The sequence below is a fragment of the Panthera onca genome, chromosome A2 (assembly GCF_046562875.1).
Source record: "Panthera onca isolate mPanOnc1 chromosome A2, mPanOnc1 haplotype 2, whole genome shotgun sequence".
NCBI lineage: Eukaryota > Metazoa > Chordata > Mammalia > Carnivora > Felidae > Panthera > Panthera onca.
The window spans coordinates 38,932,891-38,939,667 of record NC_138340.1 but is presented as its reverse complement, the minus strand read 5'-3'; the positions used below and the strand labels follow the sequence as shown (position 1 = coordinate 38,939,667).

Below are 6,777 nucleotides of genomic sequence, written 5' to 3'. Positions count from 1 at the left end.
GAGTCAGATGCTTAACTGACTGAGCCACCCAGGCGCCCCTAAGCCACTCTGTTTTGAAAAGAAAAATGGGCTACTCAGTTACAGATGCAAAGGAAATGGATTTCTGCTTGTCTTTTTTATCAGGTAAATACCAACGGCAGGGAGAGGAATGTTGGTGGCCCAGAGAGAGTCCTGCCCAGAATGCCTGCTCTGGGGTGGGGGTAGGGGTACCCAGAGTAGTGATTTTCACCTGAGGGCAATTTTGTCTCCCAGGGGACATTTGGCAAGGTCTGGAGATGTCTTTGGTTGTCACACCTGTGGGAGGGTGTCACTGGCATCTAGTAGGCAATGTATAAAACAGCCCCCCAGAGCAATGAATTATTTGGCTCTAAAAGTCATTAGTGCTTTTAGAAGCACTAATGGTGGAGAAACTGATCTGAAGAAGCCTTGTTTCCTCTCTTGCGATTGTCCCTGCCTGGGGAGGTAACTCTTCTGTTGCTGTTTTTCAGTTCTGACTTAGAAAAAAAATTATTACCCCATCTTATGCTTGCATCAACAGTTAGTAACATGGAGGCCGACGGGGTTGCAGAGGTGGGCGGGGCCGGGAGCCTAAGAGGAATGATTTGATATGCACTGAGAAAATCCAGGTAAAAAGTTTCTCTCCTTCCAAGCTCTGAGGCCTAGAATTCCCTCAGATCAAACCTGGAGAAACCTTGATCAGGGAGTCAGGATTCCTGGGTCTTGAATCATGCTCTGCACTTCCCAAAGCACTAAGATTTGTTGAGCATTGACTGTGCACCCAGCTCTGGGCTAAGCTATGCACATGTATTCTCCTAATTCCTTCCTCCCAGCAACCCTGTAAGATGTGTGCAGTTACTACCGCTATTTTGCCGAGGAGCAAACGGAGGCTTGGAAAGGTTCAGGAATTTGCCCAGAGCGGCACAGTCGTAATCATGGGGCTGTGATTTTCCAACAGGTAGGTCTGATGCCCAGGACTCTGTCAGGAACCCTGCCTAGCTCTGAGGTATCTTAGCTAACCTAAGGAGGAAGTCGATCCCCGTGACTTCTAGGAACTTCTGACAATGCTATGATGTCCTTATAGATTCCTTTGTTTTACATCTTGCCCTTCTTAAAGGTTTCCCTTTAACATGGAAACAGTCCAGGATAGGTAACAATTGTAAATCCCCATGAAGGATTCTAAACCTTAAAGTATATCATAACCAGCTGGTGAGCTTCTAAAAATGCTTATTTTCGTGGCTGCTCACCAACACTCTGCTTTAGCACGTTTGAAATGGGCGCCTAGAATCCTGATCCTCCCCAAGGCCTCCAGCCAAGTGATTCTAATGCATGGGGTCTGAAGCCCACAGTAAAGAATACTATTCCGGCCCCTTTTGGGGAATTGGTTTAATTGATTGGATGCTGGCCACAGTGGAAGTTAGGAGTGTTTTGGGTGAATTGTGGCGCCTAGATTCCTCACCTTGGCAGACCTGGCTGTGCCTCGAGTCCTCCGGTTCAGCTCCGCCCATTGGTTACCAAGTACTACACATTAGACTCACCTGGGTGGGGAAGCTTTTAGGGGCCCCTGGTAGCTCAGTTCGTTAAGTGCCTGGCTTTGGCTCAAGTCATGATCTCCTGGTTTCTCATTTCAAGCCCCGAGTCGGGTTTGGTGCTGACAGCTCAGAGCCTGGAGCCTGCTTTGGATTCTGTGTCTCCCTCTCTCTCTGCCACTGGCCGCACCCCCCCCCCCTTCCCCGCTCATGCTCTGTCTGTCTCTCTCTCAAAAACGAATAAAATAAAAAAACATTAATTAAGAAAATAAAAAAAAAAGAATCACCTGGGAAGCTTGTAAAACCGTGCCAATGGGGCACCTGAATGGCTCAGTCGGTTAAGCGTCCAACTCTTGATTTCAGCTCAGGTCATGATCTCCTGGTTTGGTTTGTGAGATCCAGCCCTGCATCAGGCTCTGTGCGGGCAGAGGGGCGCCTGCTTGGGACTCTCTCTTTCCCTTTCTCTCTGCTCCTCCTCCGCTTGTGCACTCTCTTTCTTTCTCTCTCTCTTTGTCAAAAATAAATAAGTAAATAAACAAATAAACATTAAAAAACAAAAGAGAACACCATGCCAGGTCATGCTCTAGGTCAATTAAATCCCAATGTCTGGGATTTGGAACTGGCTTCAGTACTTTTTTTTTTTTTTTTAAGATTTTTTAAGATTTCCAGATGATTCCTTTGCTCACCCGTTTGGGAACCACTGTCAGGCGTGTTATGGATTGTACACCTTTTTACCTGAAAGACACTTCCACTATCCCAGTCCTTCTTATGTCATAAGACACATCTGCAAGCCACTCTATTCTCTATCGGCTGTCCAGATGCCCCCTCTCACTCCTCTGCTTTTTATACTGCGTTTAAGTTTGTCAGCTCATCACCTTGTTTGTACTTACTATGTGTCTTCCCCCTGAGGGAAGAGACTTTTTTTTTTTTTTTCAACTTTTTTTTTTTTTAATTTATTTTTGGGACAGAGAGAGACAGAGCATGAACGGGGGAGGGGCAGAGAGAGAGGGAGACACAGAATCGGAAACAGGCTCCAGGCTCCGAGCCATCAGCCCAGAGCCTGACGCGGGGCTCGAACTCACGGACCGTGAGATCGTGACCTGGCTGAAGTCGGACGCTTAACCGACTGCGCCACCCAGGCGCCCCGAGGGAAGAGACTTTAACGTGTATGGCTCTCACCTGATAGGAGGAGCAAGGCTAGGTAAGGGAAAGAAAAAACAAAAGCCAACTGGTCTGCCATGGCTTTCTTCGTGCCAGCCCAGATGGAGAGGAATAATAATGGTTATTATAAGGAGGTCGCCCTGGCGCCGGACTCCTTGAATAAAATACCCTAGTAAAACTTTGGACCTCCCTCTTCTGGGGAGGAACAAAGAATCTTGCTAAAAACAGTACCTTTTAAATAATGACGTTATGACTGATATTTTGAAATTGGGAGTCTGCTGACAAATGATTCAGAATGTAGGAACAATTCAGAACGCGGACCAGCTTTCCTTACCAAGACGTTTGGGGCGACTCATGAAAGCTTGGGAAGGAGTTTAAGAATGAGTCAAAGTTCTCTCCAAAGTTTCCCTTTCTCTCTTTTGGTTGGTTGTTACCTTGGTCACTTAAGAAACAAACCCCGTCATCCCGAACTGACATGGTGACTCAGTTTCCCCAAAGACAGGAGTTGCACAGGGTCTGACTGTCACTTAGATGTCCCTGCAGCTCTGTTATGCTCTGCAGCCTACCTAGAGTTTTTAATGCTTATCTATTTTTAAGAGAAAGAGAGAGCGTGAGCGAGCATGAGTGGGGGAGGGGCAGAGAGAGAGAGAGGGGGACAAATGATCCTAAGTGGGCTCTGTGCTGACACCAGCGAGCTGATGGGGGGCTCGAACTCAGGAACCGTGAGATCACGCCCCAAGCCGAAGTCAGATGCTCAACCAACAAAGTCACCCACATGCTCCAGCCTAGAGGTTTAAAAATGAAGACTCTTTGGATGAAAAATCTCGATTTCTCGCCTCTCTTGAAAATTCAAAAACTCTTCCCGCCCTGAGTTCGCTTATTTGGCGATAACAGTCAGCATTTGCCCCACCCCCACCCCCTTTCTTTGTTACTTATTGTGAGAGAGACAGAGAGAGTGTGAGCAGGGGAGGGGCAGAGAGAGAGAGGGAGGATCTGAATCAGGCTCTGCTGTCAGTGCACAGCCCAACAGGACACTTAAACCCATGAACCGTGACCTCATGACCTGAGCCCAAATCAAGAGTCAGAAGCTTAACCAACTGAGCCACCCGGGCACCCCTTTTTGTGGAGGCCTGTGTGCTCTAAGTTGCCAGTCTGCACTCCTTCCTAATTCCACACAAACCATTTCAGTTTAAGTTGCCTATCTGAATTTGGGGGGCTGGGGCATCAGTATCACCTGTTGAAACTTGTGAAAACACCAATTGCTGGGCCCCACCATTCTTCTTTAAGGAAGGGTTGTCGGTTCCCTATGTATGTATGAATACATGTATGTGAGTTTGTATACATGGAAGTATGTGTATATATTATCAGCATGGGCTTACGTGTATTTATTTCATTCTTTAGGTTACAATCCAGTAATATTGTTGTTTCTTTTCTTGCTTAAAATGTCTGAACTTAAGGCATTGGGGGCTCTTTCAGGTTGGTTCCTGTGCCTTTTCAGTAAGTCTCTCCACACCTCACCCAGCCTTCTTTTTTTAAAAAGCATTACCTTTAGCACTTTCTGGTACCAGAAGATGCCCCAGGCTTATCTTGTATTTTCTATACTTCGCCTCAAGACTTAACTAGTTCTCCAAGGATCCATGTTTCTTTTATTGGAGAAAGGTATTTAGAAACCAAGGTCTGGATGCTAAGTGTGCTCATTGCTAGTGGGGTGTCACTGCCTCTAGCACCTCTCAATGGACAGACCTAGGAAATACATGTAGGCATGCTAACTCATGCATATACTCACACAGATGTATTTACGTATTTGTGAAAAATATATATATATACATACATACATATATCTACTGTCTGTATGGATGCCTTCAACTCCAACCCATTACCATAGGATTCATCCTACTCTTGGGGGTATCAGATTTTTAATCTTTGTATGGCTTTTTTTTAATGTTAACAGGGGCTCAGAACATCCTGGGGGGTGGGAGGAAGGAATATTTTATAAATATTACTGGAGGAAAAAAAGCTGACCCCAAGCTTGGCATAACAAACATGTCAGCGTAGCCCCATGGTTAATATCCTTCAGCCCCATCTGAAAGCTACAGTTTGGAACACACAACCTCACTGTTCCTGAAGGTGGGCAGACGTGCCTCACTTCCCTTCTTACACAAACAGAGTTTGTCTCCAGCCCTACGGAACAATGCCTATTGTAACGCTGAGCTGGCACTTGTGGATTCTAAATATAAGCCAAGATACTTCTCAAAGATTAGAATCAGAACTTTGCTTTACATGTGAAATCTTATTTTGAATGCAGGTACACAATTACTCACTCAGAGACTTAATTATACTGCCTTAGGATAGTATTACAATAGTTTTAATTATTTTTTGGGGGGTTACAAAAGTAACCTTTTGTCTCTTGAGGAAGGTGAAGTGACTATAGTCTTTTTGAGAACTTCAAATACAAATTAACCATCGGCTGTGAGGTTTATCTGTGGTTCCTTCATGTTTATTCAAGAAGCAACCATACTTGGATGGGCTCCTCCTTCTTCTCATTATACTTAATGTAAATCTAGTGCTGCTTGGATATGTCTTTATGAACTGTGCAGAGAACTGGAAAGAGAATCCAACCAAGACGGTTCATGGGCTGCTGGAGGTGTGGCTCAGTGGTTTGGAAAACATTCTGGGTTTTAAACAGCAACACCTATAATTATGGAGGCGTCATCCCTTCCATAAAAAAGAAAACAAAACAAAGAAAGCAAAGCCCTTCTACTAACAAGGTGTAGTCATAGCACGTGTTCAGCCTTCCCCAAGCCTGTCTGGCATTTGTTTCTGGCCTGGTGGGGGAATATCATCCATCTTTCGCTGAGCACTCATCAAACAATACAAAGGTGAACAATTGGAGGGCAATTAGCAGTCCCTTTGGGTAATAGGAGAGAGAAGTCACCTTGCTATTAATTTCAAAGGAATTAATCATGGTTTACATATGCGATTTAGTGGCTTAACGTTGCAAGGGGTTGAAAAACAAGGAATCAACAAAGTTTACGAAAGACACCGGTGTAGCAAACCAGGTATGCTGGCCAACTTACAAAACTATCTGTTGAGTAGTCTAAGGCTGTAAAGATTGAGATGGTGCCTGTTGTCTCAGGGGCTACGTGCACCACAGATCTGTGTTTCTCAAACTTGCATATGTGTGAGACTCAGCTGGGCAGTATTGTTAAAATGCAGATACTTATCCAGTAGGCATCATGAGGGGGCTGGGATTCTGCATTTCTGATATGCTGTCAGGTGGTGCTCCTATTCCTGATGACATCTCATCTTGCATAGCTAGGCTGTAGATTGTTCTGGTACCTGTGGTAAGGTAGGATTGAGGCACTCATACTCCCTTTATGTATTTTGAAATTACCAATGTGTTGCAATGTGAATGTCCTGGGGTTAAGGGATTAGAATAGCTTTCTGGAGTAGAGGTACTCGGCCAAATAGTTTATTGTATCTTGTCGTTTCTAGGGACTACAGTCCATTGGCACCTATAGGGCAAGGAGCTATCCTGTATGTTACAGTTAACAGCAACCTCTTTTCGCCAGGACCAATTTAGAAAAACCTAAACATATTTTCAAGCCATGTTTATTTATGTTTATAGAACTGTGCCCTTAAAAGCAGGAAATGCAATCTGTGTGATTAAGTCCCCTTTCTGCGATTAAAACCTCAGAAAATGCGCTGTTGTCTCTAGTGATGCTGAGCCTCTAAATAAATTTTGTCTTGGGGAAACCCCTTTTATTATTTTTTTTCAACATTTTTGTTGTTGTTAACGTTTATTTTTGAGAGAGACAGATCATGAGTGGGGGAGGGGAGAGAAAGAGAGAGACAGAGTGCAAGTGGGTGGAGGGGCAGAGAGAGAGACACACACACACAGAATCTGAAGCAGGCTTCAGGCTCTGAGCTGTCAGCACAGAGCCTGACGCGGGGCTCCAACTCACATACCATAAGATCACGACCCGAGCTGAAGTTGGACGTTTAACCAACGGAGCCACCCAGGCACCCCAGGGAAACCTCTTTGAAACAGGGTTCTTCCACCATTCCTTGACTAGCTTTTCAAGCCACT

General features: G+C 45.0%; 1 protein-coding gene across 2 annotated transcripts in view; it reads left to right on the top strand.

Moving 5' to 3' along the window:
- The window catches only part of EIF4E3 (eukaryotic translation initiation factor 4E family member 3), a 224,931-nt gene that overhangs the window by 125,508 nt on the left and 92,646 nt on the right, over window positions 1–6,777 (top strand). The gene's annotated exons all lie outside the window — the stretch shown is intronic.